This window comes from Dysidea avara, chromosome 9 (genome assembly GCF_963678975.1).
Source record: "Dysidea avara chromosome 9, odDysAvar1.4, whole genome shotgun sequence".
Classification (NCBI taxonomy): Eukaryota; Metazoa; Porifera; class Demospongiae; order Dictyoceratida; family Dysideidae; genus Dysidea; species Dysidea avara.
Genome location: NC_089280.1, coordinates 22,230,206 through 22,247,551, shown reverse-complemented (window position 1 = coordinate 22,247,551; position 17,346 = coordinate 22,230,206). Strand labels below are relative to the sequence as shown.

Genomic DNA, 17,346 nt, shown 5'->3' with positions numbered 1-17,346 from the left:
ACTTGAATAGCTTCAGCAAGTTTTCTCCATTCTCCAAAAAGGTTAGGGACTGACTTTGGAAGTTCTATTCCTTGACCATGTAGGCCTGGATGTATCAATTCAGACTATTCAAATCTTCCTATGTTGCATGTGAGTGACATGTGACTCACATGAACATTATAAAAGCAGTGTGTGACGGTACTCACGAGGTTGGCACGTGCCATTTCCTTACCTAGCTCCTCATATGTGGTCACAGGGGGTCCAACTATAGATTCTGGAGGCAGCTATCAGCATCCTTCTCAATAACACCTTGTTGCATTACATGTTGAAACTTGGAACTTTTTCTTCCCACACCTGACAGACTGCAAGGCTCATTTTTGCCTAAAGGCCAAATATGGCACTAGATGATTTTTGAATGAGGTAAAGTGTTATCCTGACCATTGTCAAATCTTTATCTCCAAGTCTCCTTCTGATATGAACCTTGATGGGTCTGGAGCAATATTTGTGTGTCCTCAATTCCATTTGTGTGACAGGATCTGTCAACTTGATGGTGTTTACTAGTAGTATAGTGATCGTTGCTGCCATTTGTCTCATCTGTTGCCACCCAGTTAATGGGATACCTGTGCACCACTCAGGCACTCTAAGTCTTGTGCAGGCAAATCCACCTGGGACAGTACTAACAACCCACACCACAAGAAGGCTATCCAACCCAAAGTTCCACAATGACCTCAACACTGCTAAGTGGGACATGGACAGTTGGCCATTTGGCCATTTGTTCCCCAGTTAACACCAGGCACCCATTGATGTTACGACTGGATGGGCTGCTTCCCCCAGTTGACACCAGGCCACCAGGTCCCCATTTTGCAGCTGGGTATACTGGAGCAATGTGTGTAAACTTTCTTGCTCAAGGAAACAACAGAAAGTTGGCACAAACAAGCATCGAATCTGGAACCTTTTGATTACCAGGCCAATGCTCTAGCTAATCACTTAGCTATGCTGCTGCTTCACACACACACACACACACACACACACACACACACACACACACACACACACACACACACACACACACACACACACACACACACACACACACACACACACACACACACACAAAGGAAAAAGCAAAGCCTATGGCAGCCATGTAAAACACAGTTATTACTGCCTAGCAAACCAGCACTGGGATGCCTGTGCACCACTCAGCCTTGTGCAAGCAAATCCTCAGGCTAGTAACCTGCAGGAGGACTGTTCAAGTCTCGCAGAGAGAGGTCACGGAAACCGAAGTTCCACAATGACCCCAACAGTGCTAAACGAGACAAGGACAGTTGAGCATTTTGCTACCCCAGTATACATTGATGTTACGTACAGCTGAGTGAGCTGCTTCCCCAGTTGACACCAGGCCACCAGGTCCCCAATATACAGCTGAGTAAGACTGGAACAATGTGAGGCTTAAGGAAAAACAACACTAAATTGGCATAACCGGGCATCGAACCTGGAACCTTTCAGTTACTGCCAGGCAAATGCTCTAGCTACTTGGCTATGCTACTTCACACACACACACACGCATGCACACACACACACACACACACACACACACACACACACACACACACACACACACACACACACACACAAAGCAAAGCCTTCAGTTGCTGCTACACGGTCACGCTGCCCAGTGATTAGCAGTGGCATACCTGTGCACTACTCAGGTGCTATGAGTCAGCGCAGGCGTGTCCTCCTGGGGTAGGACTAGTAACCTGCAGGAGGCTGTACCATGTAGGTGTGGGCACCCGAAATCCCACCTGGACCTTCACCTACTATATGAGACATGGACAGTTGAGCATTTACTTCCCCAGTTTATACCAGGTACCCATTGATGTTACAGCTGGGTGGGCTGCTTCCCCAGTTGGCACCAGACCACCAGTTACAAGACAGTTTAATAAAATGATAACAAGTAGCGCTTGTCACAACTTAGAGACCTTTCTCACAAGTGTAACATCTGATTGTTTTGTTAAGGTATATAATGGAGATTTCCCAGGGAGATTGGTAGCTTCATGAGGTATTGACATGTGCGATCGCACTAAAAATAGTTTCCAGTGTTTTTTTATTGCATAAAGTTTCCATAACATTCACAAGGCACATGGATAATGTAAGGCTTGGCTGTTAGCTAAAGTAACATACACATATTAGGTTGGTTTGTGCTATGCCTATATGGCATGGATTTACAATTTAAAGATTAAAAGTTTTCTTACAGCATATGCATACATATAAACAAAATGTGATAACAAATATTCTTGTGGTGAAATGATTTTGAAACTATGGTACAGTTATTGAAGTGTTCACAAACCTGAACGGCTCAGATCAGAGTGGTCACCAGCTATTGTGGGGTGCGTTAGGAATGTGAGGTGAGCATATCACCCTAGTTTTCCATATTCAGGAACAACAAAAATGAGAAGCACCTACATACCATACATACATATAAGTACCTCCATTTGCTCATATGCATCAGCTGTTCCCTAGCTACAAGCTGTGATCAATAATACTAGTTGGAGTAAAAACAAATGACTAAACAAATATAGAGGCTCTGTTTTCAAATCCCAACGTGGCATACCAGGGTAGGAAAAACAGTAGACCCGGGGACCTAGGACCAGGGGACCCACGGGGACCCATGGGGATTCAACTCTTCTTGGAATTTTATACACTTCACAATATTCTATACTTGTACTAGGTACCTCTGCAAGTAGTCTTGCATGGCCAATCTACTTTTTCCTCATCACTGTGTCTCACCCAATTAGAAATTATAAGCATCTCTGAAAAAGTGTCTGAAGCTGACTGCATTTATAGGCCACTGCCTGCTGCACAATGAGCATACTAGTCTGTTATGTTGCCTAGCTACTAGTTTAGAAATGTTGTGTAAATGCATCACGATGTATGAAGTCTGGTTGTTGAGCTGCTGGAACTTGCTTAGCTCGGCTTAGCTAGTAATCGCTATTTCAAATATTTGTTTGCACGATGTTTTTAAACTTTAGTAGCTAGGTGACATAATAGACTAGTATAGTCATCGTGCAGCAGCAGACGAGTGGCCTATAAATGTAGTCAGCTTTAGACACTTTTTCAGAGGTGCTTATAATTTCTAATTGGTGTAAACATCGTGCGAGACACAGTGATGGGGAAAGTGGATTGGCCATGCAAGACTACTTGCAGAGGTACCTAGTACAAGTATAGAATGTTGTAAAGTTCCAAGAAGAGTTGGATCCCCACTGGTCCTGGGTCCACTGCTTCTATCTACCCGGCATACCATGGGTTGGCATTGGGTGGGATGTTGATATGCTCACCACAATCACATTCCTCAGAATAGCTGGTGACAATTCAGTGATTGTAGCTTTTCAGGTAGTTACGTTTTGGAATGCTTGTACGTGTGATAGTATATGGATTCCAATATCATTTGCTGTAGAAGGTGTATAATAGAGTCATTGGAAGACAAATTCTGAACTCCATTCAGTAATGTTGCTTACTACGTGTTGGATTTGTTGTCACACCGGTAGAGGTCAGAAGCACTTCAGACAGATTGAGTGTCAATGCCATCTACATTCAGCATGGCCAAGATCTATCTGGCAATGGAGAAGGATGCATGAAATGGGATTATTGTGGTTTGATATAGAGTTAGATTCTGAATTTCTATAGGACTCACATAAATATTGATTCAGATAATGCTTCTTTAGGGCAAAGATTCTTGTTTGCTGGGAGGTTGGAAACACAAGTGGAACTACTGGCCTAGATGGTCTGGACTGTTTGGCAAGACAGTGTGGGTTTGAACTCTCTACACTATCTGGTAGTGTTATCATATAGGTCAGACCATGGCTGAAGAGATCATAAGATTTTGATGGCTTAGTGAATGCCAGCAGCATTAGCAGTTTCATGGAGAGTGACTTGAGAGATAGGGAGTGATTCTGTCCTATCAAGGGAATATACTTCATATTTTTAGACACATCCCACGTGGTAGGGTTGCATATGACTCCTGCTTCCATTAAATGGGCAAGCTGGTGTATTATTTTCTTAGCAGAGCTACATTGAATTGGCTACCAGCACAAATTATGTTGATGGTCACCTTGTCAATGCCATCATTGCTGGGAGCATTCAAACAAAGACCAAGGTGTATGTGAGTAGAGTCCTGTCACAAACATGCAATCAAATCACTCATCCTGGTAGCTATAGTGTAGAAAACTCAACCTTGGTATCCTCTGCTCCTATGGAGAGAATTGTTTACTTCTGTTATCAGAGATATTATGCTTGACAAGCTTCAGCCTGCAACTTGCAGCTGTGACAATGGGATTAGCCCACTGATGTTGAGTGGCGAATCTCTGCCACCATTGTGACTCTGTCACTATGGTAACTGGTGCTACTTCTTGCAATCTGTGGCATCACCCAATGTTGGTCCTTAACACCTCTGGTGTTGACCTCCTGTATTGGCTGCTGTTCACTGCCCATTTGTCAATACAAAGTCTAAAGGTTTGTCTGTGTCCAATACTTAGGCTTGTAACAATACTAGATTGGCATCTCCATAATTATTTAGACTGCTTGGGCAGAATTAGTATTGGTCACTTTGTGTGTACTAGGCTGTCTGTAGATATGTGTAGGTGCTTTGTCTTTACTCTTCACTGGACAACACCTTGGTGAAAGTGTCTTGAATGATGCTACCCAAGATCCTCAATGACTCATCTGTCTTGGTCTCTAATTCGCTTGAGCATTCTGAAAATGTAATTTTGTACAGAGAATATTTGAAATGATTACTCACTAATTGTTATATCCCTTTAACACTCCTACATGTTCACACCTGATACTGATGTAGTACACAGCTTCATATAATAATCCATAGGGCTTGTGGTAGTGTCTTTCTACAGTAGTTACTAAGTTACATAGTCCTTATACTATTGCAAGAATGTCCCTTCGTTATGTTGTTTCAGGTAAAATCAGATTAGAAAACAGCAATAATATAGAGGTGTGGCATAGCAGCCCAGCTCAATCTGGAAATGGTAGTTCAAGTATGTAGTCACATAAACTATAGTAAAATAATTTTTGTCATGGTGACAGTTTCTCTTGGCTCTTCACTTATAACTAAGCCTAAATTTGACCTAGAGTTGTTGCAGAGTTTAGAATAGTTTGGAAGTAATTCTAGAAGTGTTTCATAAAGTTTCCCCCAAATGCAATCTATCATAGGCTTCTCTGTTTGTCATCAAATAAATATCACACCCACTTGTGTTGTGCCACCTGAATAAAGCAAAGACATCATTACAGGGCTTGAGGTTACTAAATCCAATGTTTTGAAGTCTATGAATGTATAGACTCTTTGTTACATATTATTAAAGCTTTATAGTGGCCAGCACTAAAGGTCTGACAGCAACATGTGCTGCAGCCTTAGGATTAGCCTAAAAATGTAGCAGTATTTAGAATTATAACTGTATACATAACTCTTGGTGGAACAAATCCCTGTAAATTTTGTAGTCGGGTGCTGCTGTTGATTTGATGCCCATGGGTTGCTTGTAATTACTGTATTTTGCATCACCAAAGATCTGTTGAGAAGAAACAAGGGATTTTATTTTAGATCCTACCAATCAAATCACCTTGCTGTAGTGTAGTAATCACACCATTCAATAATATTGTGTGTCAATTCATATAACCATGTACCTACTGTATGTACTGGAAAACTACATGTACGTATGATAATTGGGTACATATGTTGATACTTCCCTTTGTCATGACGATGCTACGTACCTCTTTAATCAAGGAAGTACGTGTCAGTAAAACCCCCAACTATAATATATTTAGTATTATTATTGTAATGACAAAGCCCAGAGATCCTTGACTTACCATACAACGGTTAATTGTTAGCTGAAATAATTTCATATGCACATGGATTGCTTACACAGTTACTGCTAGCATAGATAATGTATGTCATATGGATTGGAAACACCCATATTATTTACATAGTGATATCATGGGCCATCCTCTTTTCACTGCACGTAAACTTTATGGCCTTGACAGGTGGAAGATTTCACTGTTCTTGTAACCAGCAAATTAGTGTTTGTTGTTTACAGCTGCGTTAGTTACCACCTCACTAATTGGAGGCTGAACTGGGTAGGGACGCTGGAGAGTAGTAAACAGCAGAGTAAGAAAATTCATATTCAAAGGTGAAATATGGTGTTTCAAAATGGTTGTGCGAATTTCCTGAAAAAAAACAAAAAAAAAACAGAAAGTGCAGCATTGTTTCTTTGCTGCTGTTTACACCACTTGTAGCAGGTAGAGTGTAGTAGGCTAACTAGATATTCACTGCTTCGGTGTATATTTCCACTGTTTCAACAAAACTTCAAAAACCAGGTACTACTTTGTGCAATTGTTTAGCTCAAGCTGAGCAGTACTGTAGCATAAAATCTATTTCAATGTATCACACATTTCTTTGGTTGTGTAAATGAGGTGACAAGAAGTTGGCTAATAGTACTGCTGCTGAAATATTTGCTGGTGCGTACCTGCCATTGTCACCTAAAAACAATATTTCTCCCAATGTCCACAGACACTCTGTGTTCTCATTCAGTACACAACACAACACAATAAACAATGTAAAAGGAATATCGCCTTCAAACTGGCCTTCAAACAAGCCAGAGAAAGCCAAACAGCCGCTCAATACATTTCCTAGTGTAATTGGCACACTGTAACTAGGATAGGAAAATAATTTAACGGGTGTTTCCTATCCATACATTATCTGTGCTGCTAGATAGTTTCTACTTCAAATAGCTTGAAGTTCACCACTGAGAAGAAGCAGCAGCAGCGATTAAACAAGTAGTAATAGTTCATTGTTGTTTACATCAGGGAATATGGTAGCACATTTCAACACTATCACGTTTTATATCATATCTGATGATTTTTTGGTGTTAAAAAGATATTGTATGAAAATTAAGAAATTGCTTTCAGGTTGGTTGCAGAAACAGTATCCAAAGCATTACATATCCTGCCTATTTGATTAAAGTGTACCACAACAGGAAACACCAATTAAAAATTAACAGTTAAAAGGCAACATGAGTAGGCCTGCTACAATTGTGTTTATAAATATCTGATAACAATAATATGTGGTTCTCACACTGAATACTGGATTCTATACTTCCAGTATTACCAGGTCTTGTGGTCCCCTGGTTGTTGTTTCTGAATGTCCATATTAACAACAACAGGCTTAAGAGTATCATAGCTGAAATTGTATTCATCATACAGTATGGTAGTACTGTATAGTAGGGATCGTAAAGGTTTGGACTTTCTTGCCCAAAAATCACCTCAATCTTATCCTTTATGACAGCTGGGCAGTATTGGTTAGGCATAGCCAAGCGTACTACTAACTGACTGTCCAACTGACCCACTAATTGACCGACTGACTTACTAATGCCTTCAGACAGTGCACCTCAATGACAACCAAGGCTACGGGCTTGTTTTTTGCTGTTAAACATCACTTCATCCTGATAGGAGCTTTTTGGCATACCCATAGTAAAATACATGGATCATGGACTTAACTTTGTTCTTCTTTATGTCTCATTTCTCTTTGCTGACAGCTGAAGGTGTTGATTTGTGGTAGTGCATAGTGGCTTCCCCAATGTGTATTTTCCTATTTTCCATAGTAGCTACTAGATTGATTACAGAAGTGCTTCTCAAACTGTTCATTTGCCACACTATGTAATGGAATGAACATAGCTGACAACAAATCATAATAGTCCTTCACTTTTCAGTTGGTAATTGATAGTTGGGATGTGTGTTCAGGCAATATCGTTAAGGTGCCATTCTTTCTTTTGATGTATATGTGTGGGTTCACCAGTCATAATGAGCGATATCCGCAATAATGTTTCTTGACATTGCGATTACAAAATTTGGTGTCATAATTGACAAAATGGCCGTGTTAGTGTGGGGGCTTCAGAGGCTTTGGCACACAGTATTCGATATGAATGTTGTTTGTAGTGTTTTACACATGGAAACATGAGATAATAAAGGTAAGAAGTAGTACACTTACCAGGACAGTATAAAATGCACTTCAATGAGGAAAGCAGACCTTGAAAATTTTAAATTCGGACACAAAAAGGCTTATTTGTATTGCATTATATACTACAGTACAGCTCACAGGTAACGTTGCATGTACACGCATAACGCGCTCGAGTGACCCGTGTGGATGCAGCAAGGCTACAGTAAAGCTCCACGATAGCTAACTTTACTCGAGAGCGTCACTCAAGACCAGATAACAGGTCTCACCTATGGTCTTGGGAGGCGGCACTGGCTCAGTTCCGCCAGCTGTGAAGTCTCCTATTGCAATGCCTGTGTTGTAGCTACCAAATACTTGGTAACTTAGCTACTGACTTGACCTCGACTCTGTCACAGACTACAGTCAGTACTGTAGTTAGCCGTAGCTACCGTAAACCTAGATGGATTGGTCACCAAGTAATTCCACAGAACCCCAGTTAGTGCATTTTTCTAATTCGTATTTTCTTTATCTAGATAGTTAAAGGAATGGACAACCGAAGTTTCAACTCTAGAAGCCAAGAAATTTCAAAGTTACAGCACTACAAAGTGCTAACAGCAAAAAATCGATTTGTACAGTGACAATAAAAACGATCATAACGTATGGATGCAGTCCTCTACCAAGCAAATCCATTGGGTAAGTTTTGTCTTTCAGGCCTTTCCTACGTCCACAGGGGACCGGTTAAGGTGAACGAACGTGAGAAAAAGCGATAGTGAACCGCTCGTCCAACACAAGGCAGACCGATGCTGATATCTTTTGTCTCCTTGAGAGTACTGACATGAAACAAAGAGTTTGGAGCTCCTCTTGCTTTTGGGATCACGATGCTACCAAGGTTTTTGGTGTTATCACTTTCCTTCATTGTGAAACAAGCGCTTTAGAATTTACGGATTTTTTTTTGTTTTCGTTAATATTCCACCCATTGCGTTCTGCGGGCCCAGCGTGCATTTATTGCATTCTACTGTATAATTAGCTAGCTAGGCTTGCACGAACATAATTATGGGACCGATCACAAATGTTTATGTGATTTAAGTGTTGTATGAAGTTACTAAACTCAGTAGCGAGTGTTCTCATGTGTGGCGAGTTTCTCACGCGACTGGTGCATATCCGCACGATATTCCACAGGTATAGTACAGTACATTGCAAAAGAATGATCCCATGAGAAGATGCGAGCATTACTCGCATGAGTATATTCGTAACGTTACCTGTGAGCTGTACTGTATATGCCTCACCTTCGCCCTTTTTAAAATTTATAAATGCTATCATAAGGAAATACTATCTCGCCCAATACCTCCCTGTACAAAGTCCCCATACTACAGCGGCCATTTTGTTTTTGACATCATAGATATACACGAAACGTAACCGAAACATCATTGTGGATATTGCTCATAATGTTAACAAACAAGTACAAGGGAAAAGTTCAAATAGACAAAATAAAGTAGTGAAACAAAGAAGTTCACCTACACCTGCAGATATAATAGTGGACATTCAGTCCCAATACACTTATGTGGGTATTAAATGTCCACTAGTATATCTGCAGGTGTAGGCAACCTTCCTTGTTTCACTACTTTACTTGATGATCCCTACCTACTCAAATGAAAATTTCTAATTTTTCCATAAAATAGTTGGACTTAGAAACAGAGTTATAACATAAGGACTCCTGATTAACCAGAAAGTGTTTAGTGTGTGGATATCCTCTATAATTATTCCTTACAACAAAATCTGTCTAGTTCCAATGATTTCTGGTGCAAATCTGACTGCATAATACAGCAACATATTTGATGTCCCTTAGTACATCAACTGATCTGGAAAATCAGGACATATCATACAGTATGGTAGTACTGTGTGTTAGGGATCATGGAGGTTTGTACTTTCTCACAAAAAAGTTGACCAGAAATCAGCCTTATAATACCTTCATGGCACCTTGGTGTAGAATGTAGCGTGTTCGATCACGTGACTCAGTATTCTCTATTAAAGCACACCATACAGACACTTATGTTTACAAACATATGTACAGGAAATATATACAAATGTCTACATGTCACATCTCCCCTCTTTAAGCATTTGGTTTAGTATCGTAGGCGATCTGGGGGATGGATAGCTGTTCCTGTTTGTAGGCGAGTAACAGGTCTTGAATAGTTTGTTGAAGTAGGGGCTTCTGTAAGTTGGGAATCAGATCGAGTTCATAAATGTGCTCGATTTCTTCTAAGTTCTCCAGAGGGTGTCTCAACAACATACGATCGAGGTGTAGTAGCAGAGTGTGACACTTGTGCTGGTATCAGTCTTGACTGAACTCGGCTATCAACCCACACAGGCTGGTTTTCTGGTAGCTCTGGTATGTTTCTTACTCTAAGCCGTCGGTCATAGTTTTCTTTCTGTGCTTGCTTGTATTTTTGATCTAATGTTCTAAAGTGTTGAGTGTGCTCCCAGTTCGGCACAAGGTAGTCATTCACTTGGGGAACATCTGTCCTTATCTTCCTCCCCATTAGCAATTCTGCTGGACTAAGTCCACACCAAGGTAGGGGAGTTGCTCGATAACTAAGTAGTGCCTTGTAAGGGTCCACTGTATGTTCCAGTAATTTCTTCACTGTCTTAACCATTCTTTCTGCTAATCCATTAGCTTGAGGGTAATAAGGGCTTGTTGTTGTATGTTGGAATTCATACACCTGAGCAAATTGCTTCATCTCCGGTGAGTCAAACTGAGGTCCATTATCAGTCACCAGAATCACAGGGATGCCAAATCTGGCAAAAATAGCTTTTAAGTGTGTTATGATGCTGGAGGAGGTGGTGGATGTAAGCTTCTACACTTCTACAAATCTCGAGTAGTAATCAACTACCAACAAGTAATTACAATGTTTTAGCTCGAAAAGATCAGCAGCAACTCGTTCCCACGGATAGCTGGGTAGAGGTGTTGTTAACATAGGCTCTCGGGGTGGAACAGTAAGTTTCTGGCAGGTTGGACATGACTGAACAAACTGTTCTATTGCACTAGTGACTCCTGGCCACCATACTGAAGTAGCAACATGGAGTCTACATCTTTGTATTCCCTGATGACCAAGGTGTATCTTCTGTAGTGCTTGCTGCCTCAAACTTGATGGTACAACAATGCGAGTTTGGTACAGTAACAATCCATTGGTGAGGGTGAGGCTACCCCGATATCTCCAGTAATCCTTCAATTCTCTACTTAGTTGGTTTCTACTAGGCCACCCTGATGTGTAGAATTCAATCAGTTGTACACAGAGTTTGTCAGTTGCTTGAGCTTTGGCATACATTTCTAGCCGTTCTTCACTTGCAGGTAAACTTGCTGTGATAGACTGTACAAACTGCTCTGTCTCACTGGGGATTAGACCAGACTTGTCTGCTGTTTCTTGAAGGGGAGCTATAGACAGCGTGTCTGCAGTATACAATGATTTGCCTGGCACATGATGAATAGTGTATTGAAATCTCATGAGTCGGAGTCTAAACCGCAGGACACGGGGTGGTAGGAGGTCTAAGCTTTTCTGCCCTAGAAGAGGGATGAGGGGCTTGTGATCCGTTTCCAGATGAACAACTTTTCCCAGCACATACTCTGAGAATTTCTCTAATGCCCATGTTAATGCCAGTGCCTCTTTCTCTATCTGGGCATAGTGACATTCTGTTTCACTCAATGAACGGGAAGCAAAAGCAACAGGGCGCCATTTATCTTCTTGCTGCTGTAGGATAACAGCTCCCAAGCCGTAACTAGATGCATCTGCAGAGATTTTGGTTTTTGCTGCAACATCATAAAGTGCTAGTACTCTGGTAGAAGAAATTTCTTCTTTAAGTTTCCTAAAGGACTCTTCTTGGGAATCAGTCCATGCCCAGGAATTCTTGGTGCTTAGTAGGTCACGAAGTGGCTTAGAAATTTGAGCAATGTTTGGTGAGAACTTAGACATCTGATTAACCATTCCCATGAATCTCCGGAGCTCTGTGATGGATGATGGTGGCTTCATGGCTGAAATAGCTGCTGTTTTCCTTGGGTCTGGTGAAATTCCCTGCTTGTCAATAACATGGCCAAGGAATGTGATTTGTGGCTGAGAAAATTTGCATTTTTCACCATTCAGTGTAATTCCAGCTGCTTTAATCTGTTCCAGAGCTGCCTGAAGTCTTGAGTCATGTTCATCTGGAGTATTCCCAAAAATCAGTATGTCATCTATGTGGCATAGTACACCTGGAAGATCTGAGAGGACTTCATTCATTTGACATTGAAATACTTCTGGTGCACTTGTTATACCAAATGGGAGTTTATTAAAACAGAATCGCCCGTATGGTGTTATGAATGTTGTTAACAATCTGGACTCTGTGGCTAAAGGGATTTGCCAAAATCCACTATTAGCATCAAGTTTGCTAAACATTGTTGCACCTGTCAGTTGTGCTAAGGTAGTGTCCACCTTTGGCATGGGGTGTATTTCCCGTAAAACATTCTCATTAAGAGGCTTCATATCCACACAAATTCTAACTGCACCTGAAGCCTTTGGCACAACCACCATTGCTGCACACCAAGGGGTAGGTTCTTTGACACGGGATATAACACCTAAGCTTTCCATGCGCTGTAATTCTGCTTGTACCTTTGGCCTTAGTGCAAGGGGGATATTTCTTGGTGTGCTTAATGCATGTGGTTGAGCATTAGGCTTCAATTTGATCTTGTACTCATGTGAAAATGTGCCCAGGCCAGTAAACAATGATGGGTACTGTGAAACAATACTAGTACTATTATCAACAGATTGTACATGTGATAATAACTTCAAAGCCTTGATGGCTGGAAATCCTAACAAATTGTTTGTAATGTTCTTTACAACGTAGACAGGCTGTGTACAACAGGATTCTTCGTGTGTAAGAGTAAGAGATATCTTACCCAAAACTATCAGTCTGGTCCGATCTGGGCCGCAGAGTGTTGTGTCTGGTGGTTGCAAAGGTTCTATCTGGTTCGAACTGTTCCATGTGGCCTCAGACAATACCGTAACTTCAGCTCCTGTATCCACTTTGAATTTTATCGAGTTCTGTCCAATCCTCACTTGCAATTCCCACGTTACCATTGGTATTCTCCACTGTATCAAGGTACTTGATGTCTTCATACTGCTGAACTTGTTCATTAAGTGGCTGTTCTGTTGTGACAGAAATCGTGGCAATGGTGTTTGAAAGACATTGGGAGCTGAAGTGCCCATGTCTGTTACATCTAAAGCAGGTCGCCTCCTTTGCTGGGCATGATTGTCAAGGATGTGCTCCTGTGCCACATCTTCGGCATTTGTTGAATGTGGGTTTATCTGAGGTTGGTGGAATTGCTGGCAACTTTCTCCTGGTGGGGAACTGTTTTACTGCATCCAGAGAACTGCTTTCTTGCTTGATAAGCGGTCGTTGCAAGATATCTTGCTGGGTTCGTTGGCGAATTAACTTCTTCGCTTTGTCCAGAGTAAGTTCTGGTTCTAGTTGCAAACGCTCTGATAGGGCGGAGTCCCGAATCCCTACGACTAAGCGGTCGCGGATTAACTCATCCTTCATTCCTCCAAACTCACAGTTCTCAGCTAACCTATGAATTTCTGTAATGAAACGGTCAGCCGGTTCCCCTGGAAGTTGGCTGCGCTGGTTAAACCGAGCGCGCTCGTAAATTACGTTTTTCTTCACCTTGAAATAACTGTCAAACTCTTCAATAACTTTCTGATACTTCTTTCTATCATCAGTTGAGATACGAGTAGTGTCCAATCCTTCCTCCGCGTCTTCTCCCAGGCAATATAACAAAGTGCTGACTTGGCGTTCTTCGCCTTTCTCTGCTAGCCCTGACGCCTGACGATACTGCTCAAAGCGCTGCTTCCACTTCGGCCATTCTTCGCTGTTAGCAAACGAAAACGGGGTTGGAGGCTGTAGATTCATTATTCTGACACCATGTAGAAAATAGCGTGTTCGATCACGTGACTCAGTATTCTCTATTAAAGCACGCCATACAGACACTTATGTTTACAAACATACGTACAGGAAATATATACAAATGTCTACATGTCACACTTGGCGGAGTATAACCAAACCCAAAAGTACCTTCAGTAATAGTTCCAATAGGTTGCCATGATTTTTTTCAGTGGAATTTTTCTACTGACTGACTGACTGACTGACTAATGCCTTCAGTCAAGCATAACTCGATAACAGCTAAGGCTACAGACTTAATTTTTTCACTGTTATATGTCAGTTCAGTCTGACAGGTGCCTTTTGGCATACCACAATACATGCATCATGGATTTTACCATCATCCCATATCAAAACATATGTATGGGATTTGTCAAATCAAGCATTTTCAGGTGGTCAACATTAAAAATTTTCAAACACTGGGTTAAACCATTAAAAATTAAGAATTATGCATTAAATAAATCTAATATCTGTTTAATATCCTTTTTGAAACCTCAACTTGGTAAAACAGGCTGATCATAAAATCTCATCATTCCTTGTCATTTTTTGTCCAATACAAAATATATGTATTTTACACTACACGCAAAAACACTAATTTACAACCTTTAACTCACAAAATTTCTACAGCACACCATACAATAAAAGAAAGCCCTTGAATTTCTCTATCCAATTCCGACCGTAAAAAGGGAAAATGTCGCCATAGCGACAGTTATTTACTGCTGATGATGACTATTTACGCGCTCCATACATTAACCTATTGGAAAATTAAATTATCTCGCCTGGAAAATCCCAATTTACAAGTTGTTTTCCTCAACCAAATTCGCTAAATTTGGTATCATTCTACGCAGCGAAGGATGCTTAATAAGACTCCGACCGTACAAATTGTTAAACAGGTTAGTTTATAGAAATATGTTTAAAAACACGTGTTTTTACGGGCATTCTGAACACGTAAATTTTGCGGTACAAGGCTCCTTTCTAGCTTCCCTTTCGTTACTACACAAAGAACTTACACATGAATCGAATCGCCTTTCATCAAGGAATCTGATAAACCAAACGTCGTGTCCGTCAACCAAAGTACGCGGAAGTTATGGCACCTTGTTTAGTGGACGGTGTTATTTTATACGAAACGGGCGTAACCCATTCGGAAATCCGGAATATCTTACACAAGTTTTGATATGCTCCATTTATCTTTGCTGACAGTGTGAGGTGTTGATTTGTAGTAGCACATATTGACTTCCCTATATGTTTGTAATGGAAATTGTCCATACTTTCTATAGTGACTGTACCAGAACATAGTTGAAAATGAAGTGTAATGGTCAGTTCACATATTTGATAGTTTGGGCACACATTTAGACAATTATAATAATTCTGACACCATTCTGTCTTTTGATGTAGTATGTAGGGGTTCACCAGTCATAATTACAAAAAAAAAAAACAAGTGTAAAGAATTTTAAGTTCATGGAAATAAAATTAGTCAAACAAGGAAGGCTGCCTTCACCTGAAGATATACCAGTGGGGATTTAATCCCCAAATTAGGGATTTAAAAGTTTATCGGTGACCTCTCTTGCTTTACTACTTTCTGTGATCCCTAATCAAACTTAAAATGGTACATTAACAGGTTGCACTGTATTTGGTATCATTGCAGAGTGAGTAGAGTGAATATACACACTTAAGGTTGGCAATGGCATAAAATCAAAAAGAAAGTGACAATTGTGACCCACTGGTTGTTTTCACAAAATTCACTGGGTAAAATACGTGTGCTACATAAAAATTTACACTTGTTTTAATCACTTCAGTATGTCGTGAAACAAAGTTCAATTCAACAAACCTATACACCATCAGTTCATAAGGAATAAGAAAATCTTTGTTTAGTGTTCATGCAGCATAAGACATGTAAGTTATAGGTACTTATTTACAATGCAGTAGATATAATGTTTACCATTTTCATTTCATTGTTGGAATGGCCATCAACATAGAGGTGTACAGAGATACCTTGATCGATTTTCCAGTTCATTGTGAACAGACTTATTCCGGTCTTAAGTTATGATTTAGAAAGTGCCCGTATTTTATTTGCCGTTTTGTTGCTGTACAAATTGAATTTTGTTTCTGTTCCAACTGTCTAATGCTATAACACCATCACAAAAGGCTGAAACTTTGGCTGTCCACTCCTTTGTTGCTATAGATAACAGAGAAGCAATAAAATGGAATTTGGGAAAAGACTGATTTTTGCATAGTAGATCACAATTATATTCAGCAGTCAACACTCACAAATAGTTAAGGTGCTAATTTTACCAAACATGATTTACTGTGTTCTGGCATGTGCAATTTTTATGCCTTCGGTGGCGTCACAGTAGCACGAAGAACAGGCACGATTTCAAACAAGATTTTGAATATGGACACACCCACATTACATGTAGCATAAAATAACATTTCTACAAAGAAGCTTACCCATTTAGGTCTTAATAAAGTCCATCCATAAGACGAAAACAGCCTAAAAACACTCAAGAAACAGATGGGCACTAAACAGAATTTTCCGTAATATTTCTGGACTTCTCCGTTCATCATAACAAATGTACGTACAACATTAGATTGTACCTCCCATAATCGAATTCCTTTAGGCATGCCTATAAAATGAATAGAGTGGTTAACCACATGTTGGTCTGGGTGACTGGTCACCCATTGCAAGCTATCAGCCTGAATATGCTTGGAGGGAGCATTGAAAATCAAGAATCGAAAGTGAGATTTGTAATGCTTGAGGTCTTTTCTGCTAGCAGGTTTCTAACCATTTTAAGAACCTGCTAGCAGGTCTCTTAGTGGATTTTAAAGACCTCATTATCTTCCAAAGATCAAAGTATATTATGCATACCATTTTCTAATAGTTGTTAATTCTTGTTCACAGCATATTTGCATGTTTTTACATGTGTTGTTTGTTTACATGTTGTGTTGTTTGTTTACATGTTGTGTTGTTTATTTACATGTTGTGTTGTTTATTACATGTTGTGTTGTTTATTTACAGAGGAATGTAGACCTGCTAACAGAGAACGTTATTCTTAGTAATAGTACATGTAATGTGTCACTGTATTTGGTAACTTTTAAATCATTGTGTAATTATTCATCACTGTACATGGTGTATGTTCTATTAGAGAGTTTGATTTGTACTTGATATGTGTACAGATGTTTTTTCTACTCTGAATGGTAAGATTGTGTTACCTTGAGAAAGAATCACAGTAGCTTACAATGGTTCCATTATTGATTCTACCAAGAGTATACATTATATACTCTTGCCACTAGCTACCCATCTCGGATAGAAATCCTACACATTAAACACTTCCCTAAAGTTTCTTTAATTCTCCTGTACCCTATCAATAACTGTGGTCAGCCAGCAGGTGTACGTGCCTCAATTTCTACAC

At 40.2% G+C, this 17,346-nt stretch overlaps 1 long non-coding RNA gene across 1 annotated transcript in view; it reads left to right on the top strand.

The window, feature by feature from the left end:
* The window catches only part of LOC136265940 (uncharacterized), a 45,401-nt gene extending 28,302 nt beyond the window's left edge, over positions 1-17,099 (top strand). The window contains exon 3 of the long non-coding RNA XR_010705810.1: positions 16,953-17,099. This is a non-coding gene — a long non-coding RNA (uncharacterized lncRNA). The remainder of the gene's footprint in view (positions 1-16,952) is intronic.
* The last annotated feature ends 247 nt before the right edge of the window (positions 17,100-17,346 follow it).